Source organism: Cnephaeus nilssonii (genome assembly GCF_951640355.1).
Source record: "Cnephaeus nilssonii genome assembly, chromosome: 1".
NCBI lineage: Eukaryota > Metazoa > Chordata > Mammalia > Chiroptera > Vespertilionidae > Cnephaeus > Cnephaeus nilssonii.
Window position 1 is genome coordinate 29,698,259 of NC_137072.1, and position 3,775 is coordinate 29,702,033.

At 46.2% G+C, this 3,775-nt stretch overlaps 1 pseudogene across 1 annotated transcript; it reads left to right on the forward strand.

Moving 5' to 3' along the window:
* Window positions 1-334: 334 nt before the first annotated feature.
* LOC307102662 (glutamate dehydrogenase 1, mitochondrial-like) lies at window positions 335-3,562 on the forward strand (annotated as a pseudogene). The gene is made up of 3 exons: window positions 335-404; window positions 736-2,241; window positions 3,341-3,562. The product of its transcript is annotated as a glutamate dehydrogenase 1, mitochondrial-like (transcript).
* The last annotated feature ends 213 nt before the right edge of the window (window positions 3,563-3,775 follow it).

The window sequence follows — 3,775 nt, forward strand, 5'->3', positions numbered from 1 at the left end:
CGCAGCAACGGTCCAGGACAAGACTGAAGTGCGCATGCCCGGCAATGGGCTTGGTCCCCACTGGGCTTGCACAGCCACTTGGGCCATGCAGTGAGACTTGTCATGTTCTTTTCTTTTCTTTATTTCTTAACTTTTTATAGAATTGGGCAAATTAAAATAGAATAAGTTAACAAGTATTTTTTCAACAAAAATATGTTTTGTACAAAAATACTGTCAAAATTTCCTAAAAAGCTTTCAATACTGAATATAACTATTAGCACAGGGGAAACAAATAAAAATCTGTGGTCCTGCAGCCTGGAATGCATGGGCCATCGCCAGGGAGGCCTGGGAGACCATGGAGGAGGAGGAGGAGGAGGCAAGGCTCCAGGAAGGCCAGGGCCCCAGCCCTGCCATTCACAGGAAAGGTTGGCAGAAGCCCGAAGACCTTGCTCCTGGGTAGGCAGTGAGTGTCCAGGGAGGGGACCGCTCCTGAGGGCAGGAAGCTGTGGCTTAACAGGGCAGCCCTTGCAAGGCTACCCCTTCCTCCCATGGTCCCCAGCCTCCCAGAGAACTTCTATTCCGCCCCCGCCCTGTCCCACTGCCTGGGCGAGGCATCAGGCCGCAGCCCTGGGCTCTGCTGCAGCTGACTCAGCTGTGCTGCGGGGCTGGCCTGGCCTGCAGCCTGGGCTCGCGGCACCATCCCGGTGACACCACAGCCAGGCAGCAGCTTACCACTAGGACAACCCAACTTCTCAGGATGGTGGAGAGCTGTTCCACCGCGCGCCAGCATCATGGAGGACAAGCTGGTGCAGGACCTTAAGACCCAGGAGAGCGAGGAGCAGAAGCAGAAGTGGATGCGCGGAATCCTGCGGATCATCAAGTCCTGCAACCATGTGCTGCGCCTGTTCTTCCCCATCTGGTGCCTCGAAGGCTCCTGGGAGGTCATCCAGGGCTACCAGGTCCAGCACCGCCTGCCCCGCACTCCCTGCCTGGGAGGGAGGTATTCGTTCCAGCACTGATGTGAGTGAAGATGAAGTGAAAGCTTTGGCTTCTCTGGTGACATATCAGTGTGCAGTGGCTCATGTGCCATTTTGTGGTGCCAAAGCTGGTGTTATGATCAACCCCAAGAAATATACTGATAACGAGTTGGGAAAGATCATAAGGAGGTTTACCCTGGAACTGCCAAGAAGGGCTTTATTGGTCCAGACATTGGTGTGCCTGCCCCAGACATGAGCAGGGGGAGCGAGAGATGTCCTGGATTGCAGACACCTGTGCTAGCACCATCGGGCACTAGGATATTAATGCCCATGACTGTGTGACTGGCAAGCCCTTCAGTCCAGGGATGGATCTCTGCTACTGGCCAGGGAGTTTTCCATGGAATCAAATACGTCATCAATGAAGCTTCTTACATGAGCATTTTAGGAATGACACCAGGGTTTGGAGAGAAAACATTTGTTGTTCAGGGATTTGGTAATGTGGGCCTTCACTCTGTGAGGTATTTGCATGGCTTTGGTGCAAAATGTGTTGGTGATGGTGAATCTGATGGGAGTCTATGGAATCCACATGGTATTGACCCAAAGGAACTGGAAGACTTCAAATTGCAGCATGGATCAATCGTGGATTTCCCCAAGGCAGAGCTTTATGAAGGGAGCATCTTAGAGGCCAACTGTGACATACTGATCCCTGCAGCCAGTGAGAAGCAGCTGACCAAGTCCAGGTACCCAGAATCTAAGCCAATATCATCGCTGAAGGTGCCAATGGGCCAACAACGCTAGAAGCGAATAAGACTTCCCTGGATAAGAACATCATGGTTATTCCAGATCTCTACCTGAATGCTGGGGTAGGCGGGAGTGGGGTGGGCGGGGCATACTGTATCTTACTTTGAATGGCTAAAGAAATGAAATCATGTCAGTTATGGCCATTTGACCTTCATATATGAAAGGGTTTCTAACTACCACTTGCTCATGTTGGTTCAGGAGACTTTGGAAAGGAACTTCAGAAGGCATGGTGAAACTATTCCTGTTGTGCCCACATCTGAGTTCCAAGACAGGATATCAGGGGCATCTGAGAAAGACATTGTACACTTTGGCTCAGTCTACACCATGGAACTCTAGAGCCAGGGAACTCATGGGCACAGCCATGAAATATAACCTGGGATTGGACCTGAGAACAGCTGCCTATGTCAATGCCATTGAGAAAGTCTTCAAGGTGTACAATGAAGCCTGTATGAACACATTTAGGAAAATGCTGCTGGAGAGACACGTGCCTGACTGTTGCTTCTGACGCAGAAGGGCAGCAGATAGGGTCGTCAACTTAGACCAGCACAAGTTTAAATGTAACCACAGATCTTTCTCTCATTGCTTATTAGACAATGGGCAACATTCCATAGCTCGATCCAAATGAGCCCCTTAAGAGAAAATAAATTAAAGTGAGGGGATCATGTGTAAAACAAATGTAGATGCCAGAGAGCCATTTGGGTCTATCAGCAAAACAACACAATTCCATAGATTTACAAACAAAAATAAATGCTGTTTCTCTTTATGCATTTTATTCTTTTAGAATAAAAGAAGTACATGCTGCTGTAATAAAATTGCCTTTAATCACTTACTAAGCCTAACTTTGACTAAGCAGAGAAAGCCTATAAATATAATGACTGAAAAAGCTTATATTTTTATAACATAAAGCAGTATCATTTATAGTTTATCAGTACTATGTTGTCCAACAAAACAAAAAGCCCAATGGAGAGTTATCTTCTTTCCTATCATTGCATAGCAAATGATGGAGCCTATTTCTGTTGTGTGAGACTGTCAGAATTTAGTAACCACACTGATGACATATATTCCAAATAATACAGTAAACTTCTTATGTTAATTAATTGCTCTTCTTTTTTTCAAAGTCTATTGTGTTGACTGCTTGAACAAAAACTCAAGTAGAGTATCCCAGGGAAAGAAAAACAAACGTACAAAAAAGTTGGGCTCCCTCTTTGGAGTCTGGCTGGCAGCTATGAGCATTTCCACTAATGGCCAAACTCACACTGACTTTGTGTCCCCTTCCAGAGGCCTCCGGGCTCAAAAGATTTAATTGTGAGCATCTTTTCCCCATATTGGTAGCTTGAAATTAGCCATGGCGTGGGGGGGGGGGGGGGGAGTATTTCCATCATAAAAATTGGCAAATACTACAAATCAAGACTCTTCTTTAATCAGTTGTTAAACATTTATCACATGTTATAAGTCAACAGATAGCTTCCTCACCTCTAGCTCCTAGATCTCAGAAAAGGAAGAGGTTCTGTGGACTAACTCTGCTTATGGGATTGGTCATTTGCTCCTGAATATGTGGACCTTTATTTTTAATGCTCTTCTAGGTTGCCAAGAGTAAGGTGGAAGATGACATCGACAGAGCAGTTGATGTAGGCTATCAACTTATTGATCTGGCTTATATGTACCTAAATGAAGAAGAGATTGGGAAAGCCATTGGGACGAAAATTGTCAATGGCACTGTGAAGAGAGATGACATATTCTGCACTTTGAAGGTGCTCTGTAGATTTTCAGATGTACTTGAGGGAAGCTCATTCTTAGCTGAATAGTTTCTTGGCAAATATCTCCTCTCATTGTTTAAATGTTGATTCACTCTCAGACCTTGTTAGACTTATTAGGAACTAGTGGCCCAGTGCATGAAATTCGTGCATGGGGGGAGGCGAAGTTCCTCAACCTGGCCTGAACCCTCTCCAATCTTGGACCCCTCAAAGAATGTCCTACTGCTGGTTTACAGAGATTGGGCCGAAACCAGCAGTTGGACA